We start from the raw sequence: 21,265 nt of genomic DNA, 5'->3' as shown, positions 1-21,265 counted from the left end.
AGATGTTCCTTGTGCATGAGGATTAGCTCCGGGTTCCTTTAAATAGCTGGCTTTGCTGAAGCGTTGGTGTGGGAGGAGGGGGGGCTGCAAAGCAGGAGATTACGTAGGCTTCTGGAGCCTCCTTTTCCTCAGTAGGGAAGTCAGCAATCACGGGCTAGGCTAGACCTGCTACCGAAGGATACTTCCTTCTCCTTCAAGCCTAGCCTCACCTCCTCCAGGAAGCCTCCCCGGACCCACTTCTCAGGAGTGCAAGTCGATGCTTCTCTGTGAACATAACTTACTATGTGGGTGCACAGCTTGGGTTCAAACTCAAAGCAATCCTCCTGCCTCCACTAAAGTGGTAGGATTACAATCATGAGCCACCATGCCTGACTGCCCTGAATATCTTTAGGTTCAGAATCTGTTGTATTTGACTCAATACATGTGTGGGACACCAAATTAAACAAATGCATAGTTATCTACTGTTTGTAGGAGGGAAATGTTTCCCCATGGTGTAAGGGACACCCTGCACCCTAGGAAGCACAAGGCATGCTGGTCAAGAACCTGGTTTTGGCTCCCATAAGGTCTAAGGAACAGGGGTTCTGCTTAGGCAGGTGTAACCCCTGGGAAACCCTATCCCTGAGTTTCCCATCTACCAAGCCAGTCCAGGCTCACTCGCAGTTCTGACCCCCTGGTGTTACTGCAAAGGCCGCTAAGGGTCACACTGCTCTTACAATGGTGGTCACAGTGGTGTCTGGATGTTTTCAGCAGCAAGGCTGGATCCCCCCCCCCAACTGAACTTTCTTGCTTCCCCATCCACCCCACCTGGGCAGCACATACAGAATCTAATGAAACCTGATTGTCCCTCATTGCTTTCTGCTGCACTGCTTTTTATCCGTGCCCCCTCTCCCTGCTTTCCAGACTGAACTGAGATGATTGATCAGAACATGCTCTCGGGTGGGAGTTTGGGTGTAAACCCCGGCCTCCTGTAATCCAGCCGTTCTCAACCTGTGGGTCGAATGACCCTTTCACAGGGCTTGCATCTCAGGTATCTCGTATACCAGTTATTTACATTACGATGAATAGCAGTAGCAAAATTACAGTTATAGAGTAGCAACAAAACAATTTTGTGGGTAGGGGTCACCACAGCATGAGGACCTGTATTAAAGGGTCGCTGCACTTGGAAGGTTGAGGACCACTGTGCTAGTCTCTCTGTCCCTCCAGTCACACTCAGGGTCCTGAGATGCACTGTGGACTGTATGGGCTGGGGACCAGGGGCAGGCCACTTATCTTGACACCAGTTCTCTGTCCTCTTAGGACCTGAGTTTGCCACTAATATACAGGAGTCAACTGTGCCTACCCTCACCTGGCTTGTGACTCACACCTTTGTCCCAGTCACGACCTACCCAGACCCTGGGCTTGACCAGGTCTGTGGAGTCCAAATGGGAAACAAGCAAGAGTCATGTCTTCTACAAGCCAGTTTGGAGGATGAAGGGAGAGGCTCCTAAATTGCATGGGGGATTTGGGTCTAGCCCAAAACCACCCTGACCAGAGCCAGAAACGGTGGGACGTGCTTGCTTCCACTCTAAGCACTGAGGCATACAAGAATACATAACTTTTTGTTTTCTGTTTTAATCTAACACCCCGCCTCCCCATATTAGGAATCAAACCCAGAGTCTTGACCATACTAAGCAAGACAAGCACCCTACCACAGGGCTATATCTGTAACCCATATTTTATTTTGAGATAGGGCCTCACTCAGTTATCCAGGCTGGCTTTTAACTCATCATGTAGCCCAGGCTGGCCTTTCATTTTTCATCCTTCCTTCTACCCTCAATCTCCTGTATCATGAAATCACAGGCCTGTACTACTAGGTCTAGTTGCTTTGTTTTGCTTGTTTTTCTTATTTATTTACTTACTTACTTAATTCACTTTCTTCTTTCAATAAAGTCTCACCTTGCCCAGACTGGCCTGGAACTCTTCTTGGGGCTGCCTCTCAAGTGCTGGCATTACAGGTGGGTGCCACCCCTTCTGGTCATTATAATCTCTTTAAAAAGCATTTTACTGGGATAGGTTTTATAGTACAGACCAGTTCTCAACATAGCACCGAACCCCTGTGTGCCCATCATGCGGTTTCTCTATGCCTCTATACCAGGGTAAACATCAGACTTGTCACAGCTGAGATGACCCTTCACACCATCACTGTGAATGGTACAAACTCCTCGCCCCTTGCGAATTGCCTTGGTTTTCCTGCTGATGCCCTTCCTTCAAATCCCTGTCTGTGTTTAGTTGTCACATCTTGAGTCAGCCCTGGGCTGTGTCCTTCTCTCAGCTTTTGTGATGCTAACAGTCGTGAGGCTCACAAGCCAGGCCCCTTTCCCACTCTCTTTTGGGGTTGTGATGTTGAAAGGCTGTGAACTGGCAAGGTTGAGTTCAGGCCTCAGAAATGCTGGGATTGGGGACTGGCTTCAGGTACCCCTCTGCCACTAAGCCACACAAATTAGGGAGCCTTCTCTGCCTTACTGGGGGGTCTGGTGGGGCTGAGCTGCCGTACGGTGTCTTCTGTGGGTGGGTCCCTGGGGCAATGATCTGCTCTGAAGGTGTTCTTTATCTCTTCTAGGAGCTGGGGTGAAGAAATGCAAAGGGCGGAGGGCATCTTTAAAGGAAGCTGACACTTGGCATGGCTTTTGAAATTAGCATTCTAATCCAGTACACACAGTACATATCCCACCCTGAGTAAATGGGGTTATCCCTGCTTGAAATGAAAAAGCTGGGGTTTGGAAAAGGCCAAGAACTTTCTGGAGGTCACAGAGGGAGAAGGGGTTGCCTGGGGGTGGACTCTAATGTTCCTCTCTTCCCACATGCAGAAGGTTCCTTGGTGTTATGGGTGCGGAAGCCTGGCCTTTGGTTCCTAACGCATGGTTCCTGGCCTCTAGCTCCTGGGATGCAGAGTGTCTGCCATGGGAATTCGGCTGGCCGGACGCAAGGAATAGAAGACAAATATGGATTCCCAGTCTCTGTCATATTAATCTCCAACCATTGTATCCAGCCAGTGTTTCTTTCTGTCATGTAGATTTTCACTACCTCTGGGTGATTTCATTTTTTAGCCCTGATATTCCCTGTGAAAGTATCATGAGCCAATAAGCCAAAAAGCTCCTACCTGGCATAAGCCTCTGAGGTCAGCTCTAGGTTCAGGGATCTAGCTCGCTTCCGGGGTGAAGTGGCTCTCTTCCGGGGTGAAGCAGCTCTCTTCCTGCTGCCTGCATCTTTCAGCCCCCACTAGCAGATGGCTACGGTTGCCTCCTTTTTTCTAGAAAGGGATGTAGAATGGCCAGGGCAGGCAACTTGAGTAACAATGTCAAGACACAGAGTCTTAGAGCCAAGAGAAGCCAGGTCAGCATCAGGGCTCTTCCCACCAGGCTCAGAGGACAATGTGTGCTGTTTATGATTTCTTCAAGCGTGAGGTATAAGGCTTAGAGATGATGGGGGCTAGGAGGTTACTGTTCTAAGTGTGTGAGGAGAGAGGAAAAGAGAGAGAAAGGGAAGGGGAGAGGGAGGGAGAAAGATGAGGGGAGAGAGATTAGGTCAGTGCATTATGAAAACAATTAAATAGTCAAAACATGCCATCAAGTCAAAACCAAGTCATATGTGTTTAGGTTGGAGGCTCCTGGGGCCTGAGGCTGCCCACTCTTTTGTGGACCAGACAGGCCTGGAATTTGAGATCCTTCTGCCTTGGGTCGTCTAGGAACTGGAATTACACCACCATCAGGCCAGACTACCCACTTGACACTGGAAGTTCCCACCCCACCCATGTTGAGCTCTCGTAACTTCAAGGCTTGCAGGCCACCCAGAATACTAAATTGGTACCAAGTGACATCTCTTCTGCCTGGATCTACCAGCAGACAGAGGTCTGTCTCCTTATCTATCTCTCTCCAGCCTGACCTTCTGGAAGCTTCTCTAGAGCTGGCTCTGAGGCAAGTGCCAGGTAGAAAAACAGCAGAGGCATTTGTTCAGACTTTTTGCTTTACTTTTATTTATTTTATGTATGTGAATATTTTGCCTGCATGCATTATGTATACTACAAGTGTGCCTTGGGTCCCTGAAGTTTAGAAGAGGGCATTGGATGTGAATGTTACAGCCCTAAGGGGAAAGATTTCCTCAAGGCAAGTGTTGCAGTTCTGAAGGGAAAGGTATCCTGGCAGTCAGGAGCCAAAGAGTACCGCAAAGTCACAAGGCACAACTAATTTCACACAAAGAGATTTACTGGGAAAGACTCAAAAGGGCAGCTGTCTCTGCTTGGGCAAGAAACTGCAAAGAACTGAGCAGAAGGCAGGGTTATGTAGGGTTTCTTGGGGGTACAGTTTTCCATGGTGGAGATTCCCGGGATGGGGATTGATGGGATTTCAAGTCCTGAGCTTGGATCAGGCCAAGGGATGGGTGGGTTTTGAGCTCAGGGATTGGTGGGTTTTCAAAACCCTGAGGTGAGCTTGGACTTTTTAGACCTACATTGGGTCCCTTGGAAGTGGAGTTAGGGATGGTGGTATGCCATCAGGTGGGTGCTGGGAACCTAATCCAGGTCCTCTGCAAGAGCAGTCAGTGCTCTTAACCGTGGAGAATCTCTCCAGCTCCCAGAGTCATTCTGGAGCTGAGGGGCTCAGCTATATAAGCACTGTGCAGGTTGGAGTGCTGACAGAGGAAGCTTGGTACTCTCCTCCAGTCCTTTTTCTTCTTCTGAGAGTTTCTGATCTGTTCTTCCCCCACCCTGTGTGGCCTTACCACAGCCCAATGCCATCAAGTTGTTTCTTGGTGCAGCAGTAAAGGCTCGGTGGAGTGTGATGGCATCTGATGTCTCTCTGCAAAGCTGGGAGCTGAGGCTGGGTTCCTCCCTGAAGCTCAGAGGTCCCATCCTTGCTGGCATGGCCGGCACGCCCCTTCCTTGCTATCATGCCGCCTCCCAAAGAAACAGAGCCACAATCTCCTCAGTGCTAGCAGAGAATCACTCTGCCTCCCCAGCTCTGGGGCAGGAGCATCCTGGTAGGATGAAGGCTGCAGTCCTGAGCAGTAATTGAATTGCAGAATCCCATTTTGATGGAGCCAACCAGCTGTTAATTTATCAGATCAATAGTCAACACTGGGGTCAGTCAGTGGTGAGTGGACAGCATGGCCAAGGGCAACCTTGGCTCCAGCCCATCTCACAGCAGCACAGATTAGGGAGGCCAAAAACGGAGGGTGATTTCACCTCTACCTCCATCTCCTAAATGATGAAGTAGGGACTGGGGAGCTAGCTTAGTGGGTAGGGTGCCCGCCTAGCACACACGAAGTCCTGGGTTCAAACTCCAGCACTGCATAAAATAGTTGAGGTGGTATAAGCTTGAAATCCCAGTTCCCAGGAGGTAAAGGCTGGAAGAGCAGACGTTCAAGGCTGTCCTCAGATACCCAGCATGCAGGGCATAGTTCAAGGCCAGCCTGGGCTATATGAGATCCCATGTCAAAAAATAAAAATCACAAGTAGGGTGCACAAACACTATTTCCTCCTTCTTGCATCTGGTTCCCAAGATGGAGGAATGAGGTCCTCCGTCAAGGAGAGCCTTACCATGATCATAGAATGTGCACCCATGGGGGCTGGAGAAATGGCTCAGAGGTTAAGAGCATTGCCTGCTCTTCCAAAGGTCCTGAGTTCAATTCCCAGCAACCACATGGTGGCTCACAACCATCTGTAATGAGGTCTAGTGCCCTCTTCTGGCCTGCAGCTGCAGGCATACACACAGATTATTGTGTGTGTGTGTATATATATATATATATATATATATATATATATATAATAGATAAATAAATATTTAAAAAAAAGAATGTGCACCCATGGGGGCGTGGAGATCAGACTATCTCAGGTTTACTGAGAAGTTAATATGTGCAGGTGCTACTCTTACTGCTTTCTGTTCATGGATATTTAATCCTAAGAAAAGTTCCATGAGTTGGGTATTATCTTATCACTTTTCAGACAAGGAAACTGAGGCAGGGAGAAGTTAAGCAAGGGATTGCTTAGCCAGCTAATACCCAAGCTGGGATTCAGAACCGGGGGGGGGGGGGGGAGAGATGGCTCAGAGGTTAAGAGCACTGACTGTGCTTCCAGAGGTCCTGAGTTCAATTCCCAGCAACCACATGGTGGCTCACAGCCATCTATAGTGAGATCTGGTGCCCTCTTCTGACATGCAAGCAAACATGGAAGGAATGTTGTATACATAATAAATAAATAAATCTTTAAAAAAAAAAAAAAAAAAAAGAACCAGGGGGGATGTCTGCCTTCATCCTGCGGATCCCTGTCTCAAGGGCAGGAGCTTGTGGGTCATTTCTGCTTATGCATGGTTGCTATCCCTGAAGTCATGTGGTCCTTTTCTAAGCCACTGCCCACTGCTTTTCCCGAGTCACAAAACTGTCACATTTAAACAGCCTTCTTTGGGCTGGAGAGGGGGCTCGATGGTTACGAGCACATACTGTTACTGCAGAGGACCTGGGTGTGATTTCCAGCACCCATGTCGGCTGGCTCACAACCATCCGTCACTCCAGCTCCAATGGGCTCTGACTCCTTTGGCCTCCCTGGGCACCTGTGCTCACATGTGTGCACACACATACTCACACTTAAAAATAAAAACAAAATTCTTTTATAAAAATGCCTTTTGCCAGGGGGAGTGGGGTGGGAGTGCACACGTTTAAGCCCAACACTCAGGAGGCAGAGGCAGGTGGATCTCTGTGAGTTTGAGGCCAGCCTGGTCTACAGAGTGAGTTCCAGGACAGCCAGGGCTACACACAGAGAAACACTGTCTTGAAAAACCAGAACCAAAGCAACAAACTAAAAAAAATTAGCCTTATTAAGTCTGGGTGTCGTGGTGCATACCTTTAGCCCAGTACTTGGGAGGCAGAGGCAGGGACATCTCTGTTGGAGGCTATCCTGGTCTACATAACTGCACAGTTAACTCCAGATTAGTCAGAGATGCATAGTTACAGCCCATCTCAGAAATGAATAAAGAAATAAACTCTGATGTCAGGTGGTAACTCCAGCTTCCTTTGTAGCATTTTGGGGCCAGATTTCTCCATAAGCAGATCTCAGGCTCTTGACTTCCACATTCTCACAGGGGTGGGCCTTGGGGACCATTAAAGCCAGTTTGATTGATATAACCAGTTGTCGGCTTTTCCTTTTTGTTTCTTGATTCAATAGCTACTTGTCTGTATTTTAGCTAGGATTTCTATTGCTGTGATAAAACATCATAGAAAGATGACTGGAGGGGTGGGGGCATTTCGGGGCCAGGAAAACTCTCAGGAATCTGCAAGGATGACCCCAGCTAAGACTCCTAGAAATAGAGGATAAATAGCCTGAACTGGTCATGTCCTGTGGTTTGTCCTGCCTATGTGCTGGGGAAAGGGTATTCAACCAATGACTGGTCCAGCCTGAGACCCATCCCGCAAGAGGAAGCCCACCCAACACTGCCTGGAGCACCAGGATCCAGAGGCTGGATGACCAGAGACCTGGGATAGAACCAAACACCACTGGAGAGAAAAAAAATGTCAGTGTAATCATGCCTAATGATATTCTGCTAACTCATAGATTGGTCCCTGGCCCAATTGTTATCAGAGAAGTTTCATCCAGCAACTGATAGAAAATGATGCAGACACCCACAGCCAACATTAGCCAGAGCTTGGGGAGGATTGTAGGAGTGGGGGTATCAGAAGGGTCAAGGAATGTAGCTTGGTCTTCTTGTGTAACAGTGGGAAAAGGGGCTGTCTTTGACTCTTTTGCTGACTTTTCAGACCCTATTCCTTATACTTGCTTTGCCCAGCCTCAATACAAGGGGAGGTGCTTGGTCTTATTGCAACTTGATCTGTCATGTTTTGTTGACATCCATGGGAGGCCTGCCCTTTTCTGAACAGAAACGGAGGAGGAGTGGGTGGAAGGAGGGGGTAGAGGGAAGGGACTGAGAGCAGAGGTAGGAGGGGAAATTGTGATGGGGATGTAAAATAAAAAGAAAACAAAACAAAAAACCCACCATGATCCAAAGCAACTCAAGGCAGGAATCTGGAAGGATGAATAGGAATTGGTACAAAGGCCATGGAGGAGTGTTGCACACTGCCTTGCTCCTTGTGGCTTGCTCAGTTTGCTTTTCTATACATCCCAGGACCACCAGTCCCGAGGTGGCACTATTCACAATCGGCTGGACCCTTCCACATCAATCAGCCAATTTTAAAAATGCACCAGAGGCTTGCAGAGGCCAGTTTTCTCAACTGAGGTCCTCTCTTCCCAAATGGCTGCAGTTTGTCTCAAGTTGACACAAAACTAGCCAGCACAATCTGAGAGTGAGTGTTGTCTGTGCTGGTAGAAAGCAAGAGAAGACGAACGGAATTCCTGGAATTATGGAGGTTAAGTGCGGTTAAGGTACTGACAGGATAGGGTGGGTGCCTACGGTGGTGGTAAAAAACCAGGCAATGGCAAAGCCAAACAATAGCATACTGGAGGCCCTTGACCCCAACCCCCAAGACAGATGAGGGAGGTTGTTGTGCAGAGGTTTCCACTGAGAAAAAAAACATTCCATCCTGCAGGAGAGCTCCTTAAGCAGAGAAGCAAACAACTAAAAAATAGCTTCAGGAACTCCCTGAAACTGACCAGATTCACTAGGCCCCTCCCTGCCAGAATAAACAAGAAAAATAGAAAGTTGCTTAAGAGAAAGCAAAAGCTAAGCTACAAGGAAGATTTCCAGACAGGCTGAGATGCTGAGAGAACCCTCTGAGGAGAAAGGCTGTAAAAAGGACTCCAAGACCAGCCCAGCTGCCTGGAAGAGGTTTAGACCAACAGCCACCTGGAAAGGACGCTCTCCACCTTGCTGAGCTGCCTGCAGGCTGTGCAGTGTGCTCCAGGTTCCCAGCTTTTGTGAGCTGTCACCCATGCTGGGGTGGGCCTTGGTGGTGCAGCTGTCTTTAGGTCACTCCTGTGCCTGTGAGTAACCCTGATAACACTAATTGGTTGCCAAGTAGGAATTAGAGGGTATATGCTCATTGGTCTGTTGGGGATCCCTGTCTGGGGTCAGAAGACCCGTGTCAAGTCTCCCCAGGAAAGGTTCTGCCTCACATCAGTAGTTCAGTCGTTGAGATGGTGCAGCTTTGGAGGAATGTTGGCAGGAAACAGCAGGGAAGATGGCCTGATCCTGGAAGGCTCCAGGCGAGGTAAAATCCCTGCTTTCTGAGCGTGGGATAGTACCCTTTGCACAGTAACTTACCACAATCACAGTGTTTTCTTTCTATGTGACCCTTGCCAAGATATTGATTCTTTCCCTCCTGGACCTCAGTGTCCTCATCTGAAAAATGGGGAAGCAAGAGACAGGCATAGTGGTGCATGCTTATAATCCCAGTAGTACTGATACTAGAGGATTGCTATGAGTTCTAGGCCAGCTTGGTCCACAAAGTGAGTTCTAGGCAAGCCTGGGCTATAGAGTGAGATCTTGTCTCAGAGTTGGTAAAAGACTGGGGCAGGGAGACATGGCAGAACAGGGGAATGTTAGGGACCACCTCAGCAAGTTTTAGTGAATTAGGTACCTCGTACACACTTGCCCCATGCCGGGGATAGAGCAAACCCTCTGTGACATTGTCGGTGACACTGCCAGTTGACTGTAAAGCCTGGTCCCCATCCGTCTCACTGAGTGACGATAGCTCTGTCATCTGCCTAGGTAACACAAAGCTGGAAAATTGATCGAGAATAGGAAAAGGATGCTGAGTCCCATAAATAGCCTGTGTCACCTGTGCTGTGTCAAAGGCCACATAGAAAGGGCCACTTCGATGACCGGAGAGTGGGTAGAAGTGTCCTCTCGTTGGGCTTGCACATGTCCATCTTCGGGAATATGTATAAGCTGGTAGTAGCAACGCTCAGGGAGGATTGGGTTTGTGATGGGGTACAGCTGGGGTGAGAGGGGAGTAGAGGTCAGCGGTGGGTACCAAGCACCTTACGTACTGATTCTCCCTGGGCCGCACAAAGAAGCAGCACGGTGCCCAGCGTGTGTGTTGTCCATTGCTACTTTGCTCAGCAGTGGTCCAAGCTTATGAAGAAACCTCTCCCATCTTCCCTCTTTCTCAGCCACAGGCCTCCCTGCTCCTCCTCCAGCAGAGTTTTCCCTGAGAAGTCTCCCTTCAGGGCACGTGCATCCCACTGCCTTGTAGTCTTCAGGGTCCTCATCACTGACTGGATTTGCGCCAAGCGGCGCCTTGCTCCTGGTATTAGTTAGGGGGCAACATTGGCTCTTCCTACAGTCACAATGTCATGGTAGCTAACCCCACAAAAAGTTGGTCTTATCCCTCTACCACTGTCGGTGGGTGGGGAAGGTGTGCTGCCTAGAGTTTATACAATATGGTACTCTCCGTCTTTGAGGGCAGGGGCCTGTCCACTTGGTTGGCCAGGGGAACAATAGATCGTACAGAACAGCAGGAGAATGAGCATGTGAGGGCGTGGTGGAGATGGTGCTGGAGTCATGCCTTCAAGTGCTTGAAGTCCTCTGTGTGGACACAGGCTTCAGGGAAGCAGCCACGCTTAATGGCTTGAGCAGAGATGCCGCTGGCTGCTGCACCAGCACAGCCTCTCAGAATCCTCTGCCTGTGACCCTTGCTCTTGGTTGCTGCTAGTTTCAATATTCACCTTTTCCACTGCACATTGGAGAGGTGCATGCCCTTGTTCAACCCTGGAGCTCTGCAGCTTGCAGTTTCTGGCCCAGGAGAGGCATCTCCAACACCAGCAATCTTCTGGGAGAGACTTGGTGGCCTGTCTTGGATCAGGTGCCGCTCTTGTCTGAGAGAGAGAGGAAGAAGTATGTTGGAATTGGATGTCAGTTCCCAGGAGAAGCACCTTGCATGAGGGTACCTTTTGCTAGCAGGAATTTCTCAGTTCAAATAGTGTGTGTGAGTGTATGGCTGAATGAGCAGATGGACAAATGCGTGGGTGGAAGATAAGTAGAGGCCGTTCCCTTATTGCCAAATAAGGGTGATAAAATCATTACGCATACAGAGGAGTACTTACTAGGTGCCAGGGACTTTTGTGTATGAAGATGCTCATTCTCAAGACTGCCCTGTGAGAAGAGCATTCTCGTTCACATCTCCATGTCACAGATGGGGCAGCTGAGGCATCTAGAGGTTAAATAACCCAGATCATGAGTGGCAAAACTGGGGTTCAAATTCAGACTGTCCAGCTGTGAGTTCAATGCCAAAATCATGCCCATGGCTCATGTAAGAACAAGGTGCCATCTGGAGACACCAGAATGTGTTCAGCACCAGTCTGTAGGGTGTTTATGCCATATCACTGACTGATACAGGGGGAACTATAAACAGGCTGGAGACCCGTTGTAACATTCACAAATGTCAAATGTCATGCGGCCTTTAGTAGGACATGAAAGATGGGTGTTGACCGAGGTTTCTGTCCCACCCGGTCCCGCAGCTGTTCAGTCCCAGAGAAACACACAGAGGTCTACATTAATCATAAACTGGGTGGCCTGTTAGCTCAGGCTTCTTATTAATTAATTCTTACATCTTAAATTAGTCCATCATTCTTATCTATGTTAGCCATGTGGCTTGGTACCTTTTATCAGTGAGGCATTTCTTGCTTCCTCTGGGTCTGGTTTCCTAATGATTGGAGACTGAACCTTTCCTCTTTCCAGAATTCTCCTGTTCTCATCACCCTGCCTCTACTTCCTGCCTGGTTACTGGCCAGTCAGCCTTTTATTAAAACAATACAAGACCATTGTCCCACAGTAGATGGGGTAGAAACAGATTCTGAGGTTTTAAATTTCTTTCATTATGTGTGTGTGCACAAGTGCATGTATGTGTGTGTGTGTGTGTGTGTGTGTGTGTGTGTGTGTGTGTGCCTGTGAGTGTATGTAGTTCGCTCCTTCCACCATGTAGGTCCCAGGCATAGCACTCAGCCATTAGGCTTGGAAGAAGCTCTTTTGCCTACTGAACCATCTTGCTGGCCCTTTCAAGTCTTTTCCTTCATTTTTATGTGTTTGGGTGTTTTGCCTATATGTGTGTCTGTGCACCAAATGTGTGCCTGGTACCCCCAGAGGTCAAAGAGGTCATCGGGATCCCTGTGGACCTAGAGTCACAGATCATGTGAGCTGGCATGTGGGTGTTGAGGATCAAAGCCTGGTCCTCTGGGAGAGTAGCCAGTGCTCTTTATTTCTAAGCCATCTTCCTACCCCTGTTAATTTTTTTTCTTGGTCTTGTTTTGAGCCAAGGTCTTGCTATATAGTACAAGCTGTTCTGAGGTCATCCCCCTGCCTCAGTCTCCCAAGTCGTAGGGTTATAGGCTTGTGCCACCAATCCCAGTTTATTCAGACTCTGACAGTTTCCCTGACCCTTTGCTGGGTGTGGGGAACCCAGAGCTGGCAGAGTGGACTGGAATGAGAGCCGCTAGTATTGATGACCCTGGAATAAGAACACTTCACTGAGGAAGTTCCAGGTCAGGGCTGAAGCTTCGCAAAAGCTTGTAGTGGCCATCTGTGGACCAGACTGGGACTTCCCGGCTGTCCTGAGGTGGCCACTCTTCATCCCGCGGTGGCTTCCAGCTTCAGCACAGCCCCTCTCTCCTCCTCTGATGTATGCGGCCTGAAAACGGATGGATAAAAAGCCCCAATTGAAAGGCACTAATTACCTATCATTATTTTCCATGCCGTAATTTGCGTGCAATGAGATTTCCATCAGTTGTCTGGGATCAGCCTGGTTTTGACTAATCTTCCAAGCGACACGGTGCTTAATTACAGATTTCTGCCCGAGCTATGGAGCATGGAGAAGGAGGAAGGCTGTCACGGAGGCTGTCACACTGTTGAGCACTCATTTTTCCCTGTGTTCCAGAAAAGATATTCCCAAGAGAGACAAATAAAAACAAAACGCAGACATCACAGAGGAAAGTGCCTGAATAGCAGTGTGACCCGGGTTGGTGTCAGGTGGGTGGCTTTCTCCATCAGCTTGATCTCCCAGGCAGGTTTCCTCCAGCTCAGAATCTAAACTCTGTACTTCTTGTGTGCCCTCCACCAACCAGCCTGGTTCTCTAGGGACTTAGGGCAAATCCGTTTCCCAGGCTGTGGTTCCCTAACCTAAAAGTCACCAAGTGAGGCAGAAGGCCTGCCGAGAATTTGAGAGTCAGTGACTTCAGCTGGGCAGGTGTGTCTGGTTGTGAAAGTTGAAAGATACAAGTGTGTAAGATGTCAGCCCCACAGGAATGATTTTAAAAAACATTTCCTATTAAAACGAGCAATTCAGACTGCTAGGGGAAGGGTTTCAATTAATGAAACTTCTGAGTTTAAGAAAAAAAGTATCTATAATTAATGGATCTCAGTGCACAGAACCTGATTTATCGTAATCCTAACGCGTCTCATCACTGGCCCACCCCTCTCCTCCTCTGCCCCCTCCTCCCCTTGTTCTAATGTAGTAAGCATCTAGAAGGCTGAGGGTTTGGTAGTCATTTATGGCTAACATCTAGCCTCAGGCCTTCCCCTATCCTGTGCACAGTTGAGTTGTGCTTTTTTGTTTTTTGAGACCAGTCTGCCGGCCTTGAACTTTCTCCGTTGCTGAGGCTGGCCCCGCAGTTCTGATTCTTCTGCTTCCATCTTCCTAGTGTTGGCGTTTTAGGCACACACCTGCAAGTCCAGCCTTCCTTAGGTGATAGTCTTCCTGTTGTTTTGTCTTCTGAGACGGACTCTCACGTGGTATGGGCTGTGGTCACGTACTCCGTGTGTAGCCAAGGCTGGTGCAGGTCACCTCCTCCGCCTCTCGAGTGTTTTGCTTGCCCGGAAGTTTAGGAGTGTTTCTCCTTGTGCTTGGGGTTCTGAGGACCCATCTGCCTTACCTAAGGTCCCTGGTTTCCGGTTAGGTCACTGACTGTAGAAATGTATGAGTCAGTAGTTCAGACCCCCGCCCCCTTTACTGGGTTCCCAGTTCAGGCCTCTCTGTCCTCTTTATTTATCAACCCCTTCCCCTCCTAGTATTTGGCAAATTTCTTGCATTTTATCCTCAGTTTTGGATGAGGCTGGTGTTTGTCAGTTAACCCCAGGTCAGCTAGCTGCTAGATTTCTCCATAAGCTGTCCATGGAAATTATCACAATAGCAGCACCCACTAAGAGATGGCTTGGGGCCAGCACTGTTTGGAGCTGGTCTCCTCTTCAGCACCATCACCTAGACAACCTTGGGAAGCAGATGCTGTGGTCGAGCCTATTCCACGGGTGGACACCAGAGAAGGCATGACCTGGCTACCCAGAACCGACCACACTGTGAGGCAGAACTGACATGTTCCACACAGATGTTTGTCCCTGCCCTCAGGTGCGTGGCCTGAGGAGGAAGCCAGGTGCCTCTAGCTAGGGCAACACTTTGTTGTGACCCAGATTCTTCTCAGTGGTGAGAAGACCCCTCCCCACAGCGGAAAGTAGGTGGGTCCGTTCTACACCCCCCTCTGCCTGTCCTCAAGGGGACCTGTACCTGAGATTCCCTCCAAACTCTGGGAATTCTTTTCCATTAGAGTTCGGGGGCAAAACTGGGTTTCATTCAGAACTTACGAGGTTCTCCCAGTCCGTCCCTCTATGTTTGGAGAATCTTCAGCCCCGTGGAGAGATGTCCAGCTGGGGCAGGAAGGATTGTGTGGAAGCAAGATGGAGGCCACATTTAATCAGACGGTGGTGACATTGAGGACAAGGTGGCTTGCTGAGCTCCAGTTACCAGACTGATCAAAGAGAGATGATGCCTCAAGGGGCTTCGGCCACCAGTGATTGCTCTTGCAAAGGCCCTGAGATGGGATGTCTGCTCCCTTCCCACAGAGTCAATAGTCATTGATCCAGCCCGCCCCAGATGATGGCTGGCCTGCACCCCCTCCCCGAACATGTGTGTAGGGTTTCTCTTACTCTCTCACCCTGAGATGGTTTCCTTCCTGCTCTCCACTTGGTAACCTATCCATGATTACCTCTAAAATTTTTTCATTTTAAATTTTTCTTTGTTATTTTATTTATTTATTTATTTATATATATATATATATATATATATATATATATATATTTTTTTTTTTTTTTGGTTTTTCGAGACAGGGTTTCTCTGTGGCTTTGGAGCCTGTCCTGGAACTAGCTCTTGTAGACCAGGCTAATCTCGAACTCACAGAGATCCGCCTGCCTCTGCCTCCCGAGTGCTGGGATTAAAGGCGTGCGCCACCACCGCCCGGCTGTTATTTTATTTTTTGAGAAAGGGTTTCATCGTGTAGCCTTTGCTGGCCTGGTACTGGCCTGTAGACTAGACTGGCCTTTAACTCTCAGAGATCCACCTGCCCCACCTCCCAAGTGCTAGGATTAAAGGTGTGTACCACCATTTTGTGGCAGAGATGCTTATAGCCCTGGCTGGCCTACAACTCAACTGTTGCACGGTACCTGAGGCTAGCCTTGAACTTTGTTCTTTTTTTTTTTTTTTTTTTTTTTTTTTTTCGAGACAGGGTTTCTCTGCAGCTTTTTTAGAGCCTGGCCTGGAACTAGCTCTTGTAGACCAGGCTGGACTCAAACTCACAGAGATCCGCCTGCCTCTGCCTCCCGAGTGCTGGGATTAAAGGCGTGCGCCACCACCGCCCGGCTAGCCTTGAACTTTGAACCCTCCTGTCTCCATCACCTGAGCACTGGAATTATTGGCATACACAACCAGGACTGAGTTTATGCAGTATAGGGGATTAAACCCAGGGCCTTGTGCAAACTGGGCAAGAGCTCTACCCACTGAGGTATATTCCCCACTTTTGCCTTCCCTTCTTGTTTCTGAAGGGTTGGGGAGCATGTCGAGGATAGAGAACCGCTTTCTGGGTTCCAGGAGTGGACACACATTCTCAGATCTTTGCCTGCTCAGTCATCGTACAGGCCCTGACCTTGTTCTTCAGGAGTCTTGGGGACTGAAGCCAGGTCCTTGTATATGTCCCAACTCCAGCACTTCCTATTTCATCCCTCTAGCTTATGATTTATTTCCTAAGTAGCTGGGAGGGCAGGCTTATGCTGCCCTCCAAACAAAACCACCATCAGCAGCTGACATAAAGCAGAGCGCTCTACTCTGAAAATTTGAGGTCCAGAATTTGCTCCAAAATCTGAACTTTTTTTGTTGATGTTGTTCATTGCTGGGATGAAATATGGAACCCAGGGTATGCTTTTCACCTGAACCATTCTCCAGTACTGCACAAATACCCCTATTAACTTAAGACTTGTATTCATTTGTAGTGTCAAGGTGGTTTTCTAAAAGTTCTGGGTTTAGGGACTGGTCCTGGGTTTGATCCCCAGCACTGAAAACAAATGTATAAAATTACCTTTTGGTTCTGTAGAGCAGTAACCTTTGGGAAAAGCAAATACATTGCATGTTTAGATCCATGATCTTACTACGTGTATGCAAATATCCCAAAATCTGAAAAAAAAAATTTCTCCAAAATATTTCGATTCTGAGGCATTGCGGTTGACGACCACGCAATCTGTGTTTACAGTATGTCAGGGAGCAGGATGGAAGGTGCATCGGTGGTGATGATAGATCAGCAGGCGGGAATGAATTGCTGGGGCAAACTGGAAAGTATGGGTGGTTGATTTTAAATACGTGGCATTCCTTCCATTCTCAACAATTTGCTTCTCATCAAAGACACTAATGTGACCAGCAACCTTCGAAAGTGTATCTCTTCCCCACACCTACATCCTTAAGTCCAAGGGAGCCTGCCCTGGACCTGGTGCTGACTGCCCTGTACCTGATGCTGACTGCCCTGTACCTGATGCTGACTGCCTTGTACCTGGGACCCTTCTGTCTGTGCCTTACCAGTGCTGGGATTTCAAGCATGTTACCCTGTCTGACTTTTTACATGGGTTCTGGGGATCTGAACCTGGGTCTTCACACTTGCGTGGCAAACAATTTACCAACTGAGCCATATCCCCAGGCTCCTTCCTTCGCTCCTTCCTGCCATCCCTCTGCCCTTCCATCTGTTCATCCCTCACCCTTCTCTCCCCTCTCTCTTCCCCTCTCCCTCCTCCTCTCTCCTGTCTTTCTTTCTTTAGGGTCTCACCATACAGTCTAGGCTGACCTTGAGCTTGCTCAGTCCTCCTGCCTCTGCCTCCCACTTGCTGGGGTTATAGGTATGCACTGCCTCACTTGGTGCTGTCCCCCACTTGCTGGGGTTATAGGTATGCACTGCCTCACTTGGTGCTGTCTTCTTGGACGCCTTCCTCTCTGTCCTTCCTTTACATTTTGCTCTGATTAAGTGCCTGAAGTCAGGGGCAGACAGGGACTGCGGCCAAGTGTTCCAAAGAGTTTGACCTAGTCAATAACTTCCTTTGCCCTGCCAGGGACGTGAAACAGGGTTGATGAGAATGGACATCCCTCCTTGCCTCAGAGTTCTCCATTCTTTTTGTTCTGGGTTGGAGACAGTTTCATTGTACAGCCCTGCCAGAGTTTTCTGCTCTTAACTCTAGGGGTCAAGAGATGACAGTGAGGACTTCGGGCCCGTTGGGGACAGTAAGACACCATCTGTATTTTGGGAAACTGTAAAGACAAAGTTTCTATATGGAGTGGATTTCCTCGGATCTGGGATCAGGGCGACGGGGTTCTGACACAGGAACCAGATCTGCAGACACTGCTAGCTGGACTCTTGGCTCCTTCCTCTGCTCTAGTAAACTGAATAAACGTGGAGCCCCTGCTGTCTATTCTGTAACTCCGGGGAAATAGTCTCCAGCAGATAGGTTACAATGATTAAGTACAACGGTACAGAAGAAGATCCCCAGCCGGGTGTGATGGTTCACACCTGTAATCTCAGTCCCCAAAGGCTGGGAGGTAGGACTGGTGTCAGTCCAAGGCTAGCTTGAGCTAAATGGTGAGAAGCAAGTCACTAACCAAGGTTATCTAGTAAGAGCCAACAGACAAAGCAAAGATCTAGAGGACAGCTGGAGCTTGGTGAATGGCAGCTGGGGTCAACAGGCCTTGGAGTGGAGGAGCAGGCAGATGGGGCCTGAGAGTAGAAAAGAAAAAAGAAACAGAGCAAAGGCATCTCAGGGATGTTTATACCCTAAGAAAACCAGAAACAGGGGCGTCCCCTAAGGTAGTGCCCGTCGGGGGGCCTGGGATTCTTTCATGAGGGCGTCTGACCTGACCCCTGGGTTGTGCTTGTCCTCTTTCTGTCAGCCAGCCAGCAGCTGGTATGCAGTAGGGACCCACATATGCAGCCTGTCCACGGGAAGGCATCCTGGTGGGGCTCGAATAGCCACAGAAATGAGAAAGCTAAATCAGATGTGGTGACAGGCAAACATGTTATAATCCTATAATCCCAGCACTTGGGAGGCTATGGCAGGAGAATGGCATGCTAGAGTCCAGCCTGGAGAGATGGCTCAGAGGTTAAGAGCACTAATGGCTCTGCCTTTGGATTTCAGTTCCATCCCCAGAATCCATGCCAGGTTGCTCACTGTTAGCTCCAGCTCCAGAGGATCCCACGCTCCTGCCCTTCAAGGACACACCTGTGTTCATGTGTGAACGACCACATGCACACACACACACACACACACACACACACACACAAACATACACACATACACATACAATTAAAAATAATAAAATAGCCTTTAATGCCAGCTTTCAAGAAGCAGTGGCAAGAGGATCTATGTGAGTTTGAGGCCAGCCTGGTCTACATAAAGAGTTCCAAGACAAACAAGACTACATTGACCTTGTCTCAGAAAAACAAACAATCAAACAAACAAACAAACACACTACAGAAATAAAGAAGTGGAATGAGAGCGATAAGGAGGAAGGGAAGAGGAAGAAGAGCTGGAGGGGAGATTAAGAAGTAACGCCATTATACCAGATGCCCCTCTAGTACCAGATACTAAATTACTGACTGCTTCCTACACCGACTCTGACTGAGACCAGGGTCCAGTTTCTTAGCCCTGGAGATCCCAGACACTGAAGGATCTGCCTTTGGGCCTTCTGAATTAAGAGACTGGACTGGAGAAAGCCGGGACTTGGGCTTGGGAGCCCAACCAGATATTTCCAGTATCTTTCAGGGTAGTCTGAGCTTCAAGACGTGGTGGGGGGAGGGGGCAATGGAAAATTGTGGCCTGTACCCTCCCAGGAGAAGCTGCAGCTTCCCTCTGCCTCCCTCCGGGTAAATGCTGCTTGTGCCTCCAGAGACAGAGGGAGGCCTGTGTTACATGCTCAAGAGAAGCGGCTTTTGGCCCTGCTGGTGTCAAGGGTCTCTTGGGAAGTCTTCAGTGCTCTAAAAGCCTGTGGAAGGCTGAGTAGAATTAGGAAATTAGGGAGTCCCAGGGCTTCACGTGGGACTTAAAAGCCTGAGAGGATGAGAAGTTGTCACCCCTGACACGGCGTGGAAGGGCATGTGGGGAGCACCCCAGCAGTGTTCTTGGCCTTGCTCTCAGTCCGATCCCCCTCCAGATGGTACCTTGTTGCTTCCTTAGGCTACCTTGCTGGTGTTGGGTGGCTGTGCCCAAGATGACAAGGTACCAGCCAGAGATATAGAAACGGTCTGGAGGTGACTCTGCTTACCAAGGGAGGATGGGGATGCCGTAGGAAAGGATCTCCATGTTGAAGGAATGTTCTATTTGGAACACAGGGGACCCAGGAGCCCCGTCTGTACAGACTCCATTCCAGGAAGCTAGAGAACAAGAGCCTGTAGCGGCCCATTCTCAGCCTCTGGGTTGCGACCAGGGAAAACACGTTTCTTTTTTTTTTTTTTTTTTTTTTTTGGTTTTTCGAGACAGGGTTTCCCTGTAGTTTCTAGAGCCTGTCCTAGAACTAGTTCTTGTAGACCAGGCTGGCCTCAAACTCAGAGATCCGTCTGCCTCTGCCTCCTGAGTGCTGGGATTAAAGGCGTGTGCCACCACCGCCTTGCGAAAACAGTTTCTGATGGTGTTAGGAACCAGGACACCACTCAGTAACAAAATTACAGTTATGGCGTAGCAATAAAATAATTTTATGGTTGGGGGTCACTACAACGTGAAGAAATGCATGAAAGGGTTGCAGCATTAGGAAGGCTGAGGACCGCTGCACTCTGCACGGGTCTCTCCTTCAGGACCTGCAGCTCCTCTCCCTCCCTCCCTCCATCCCTCCCTCCCTCCCTCCCTCCCTCCATCATCAGAGTTCAAGAGCAGATGAGTAACAGCCCCAGGAGGTGAGGAGTCCTGAATGTGAGTGCACTTCGGTGGGACCAAAAGTCCCTTTGGTGGGTTACATGAACAACTCTGTGGTCTTGGTGCCTAGCAAAGCCAGGGATTGTTAGTGGGTGTAATGACAAAGCCCCTCTTCCCTATGGAGGGACCCTTTTCATGGGCTTTTCAGAAAAGAGGTGATAAGCAAATTGCCTTTAAGTGATACTGGAGGTGTGAACCCTCCGGCTCTGGAATCTTCCTTCCTGCCCAGGAGTCTTGCTGTTTCTGTCATTTTTTTTCCTTTGCTTTTCTCCTGTTCCAGGTGCACTAGCTGGTCCGTGCGCTCTCCCTGTAGAGAGGCAGGTCTGAGGGTGAGGCCACTTTTGGGAATCACGTGTCTAGACAGTTTTGTTTGTTTGTTTGAGACAGGGTCTCTGTGTAGTCCTAACTGTCCCAGAACTCTTCAGGTAAACCAGGCCAGCTTCAAACGCAGAGATCTTCCTATTTCTGCCTCCAAAGTTGCTGAGATTAAGGGCATGTGCCACCATGCCTGGCACCCCTAAACAGTGTTTGAGCAATCTACCTATGCCTCCAGTCTCAGATCCAAATCCTAACTGAACCTGGTGAACAACTAGATTCCCCTGAACACTCCTTCAGTCCAGTCCCCTTCATGTGAACTTGGCTGGAGAGATGGGGCTTCCAAAAAGCAGAAATACTCTATTACTCCACAGCTGTCAAAGATCCCAGAGGATCTGCCATAGTGGTGAGACTCCAGAGCATTCTGGGAGGTTCCAGGCTAAAAAGAACTTCAGGAAGGAGTAGGGTGATAAGAAGGGTGTTTGCTCAGCTTACGTGAGACAAAAAAAAAAAAAAAAAATCTTTCTGGTGGCCCGCCCAGCTTAGTGGTGCACACCTTTCATCTCCAGCACTCGGGAGGCAGAAGCAAGCTGATTTCTGTTTGAGTCCAGCCTGATCTACGTAGTTCTAGTGGAAAGGCTAAAAGGGCCTTTTACTGAGCGTGCCTGAGGTGAGGCTCAGGGCTTGGGACAGCTACATCTGACAGCTTCCACTGATTGTCCATCCAGGTAGGAAGGTTGGCCAAATATTTAGGAAGGCTAGTTAGCATCTTAGCG

At 48.9% G+C, this 21,265-nt stretch overlaps 1 protein-coding gene across 1 annotated transcript in view; it reads left to right on the top strand.

Annotated features, from left to right (window-relative positions):
- Esrrb (estrogen related receptor beta) overlaps positions 1 to 21,265 on the top strand; it is a 96,761-nt gene that overhangs the window by 27,207 nt on the left and 48,289 nt on the right. The window lies entirely within an intron of this gene.

This window comes from Arvicola amphibius, chromosome 7 (genome assembly GCF_903992535.2).
Source record: "Arvicola amphibius chromosome 7, mArvAmp1.2, whole genome shotgun sequence".
In the NCBI taxonomy this organism is placed as follows: Eukaryota; Metazoa; Chordata; class Mammalia; order Rodentia; family Cricetidae; genus Arvicola; species Arvicola amphibius.
The sequence above is the reverse complement of the archived record's forward strand: the minus strand, read 5'-3'. Positions and strand labels throughout refer to the sequence as shown.